The sequence below is a fragment of the Phoenix dactylifera genome, chromosome 10 (genome assembly GCF_051530095.1).
Source record: "Phoenix dactylifera cultivar Ajwa chromosome 10, Ajwa_hap1_PhDact_Kaust_v1.1, whole genome shotgun sequence".
In the NCBI taxonomy this organism is placed as follows: Eukaryota; Viridiplantae; Streptophyta; class Magnoliopsida; order Arecales; family Arecaceae; genus Phoenix; species Phoenix dactylifera.
This window is the reverse complement of record NC_143199.1, coordinates 2,067,217-2,067,500: the sequence shown is the minus strand read 5'-3', so window position 1 is coordinate 2,067,500 and position 284 is coordinate 2,067,217.

Below are 284 nucleotides of genomic sequence, written 5' to 3'. Positions count from 1 at the left end.
AAGCGCGCGCCCGAGCGGCCGATCGGCCCAGCGCGCCCGTCCTTGCGCGTCACCGGCCAACGGCCCCGCGCACGCGCGGCGCGCCCGCCCGCGCGGCGCGACCATCCGCGCTGGGCGACGGGCTCGGGCGGAAGGCCCGCCCAGGCAGGACACACCCCCTTACCTCCCCAGCGGGGCATCCTCCGAAGGCCCACCCCAAGGGCTCCAGCGAATCGAGGAGCATTGCACACGGAAACGGCCCGGACGCGAGTCTCGGTCGCACGGGGTGCGCATCCGGAACGTCC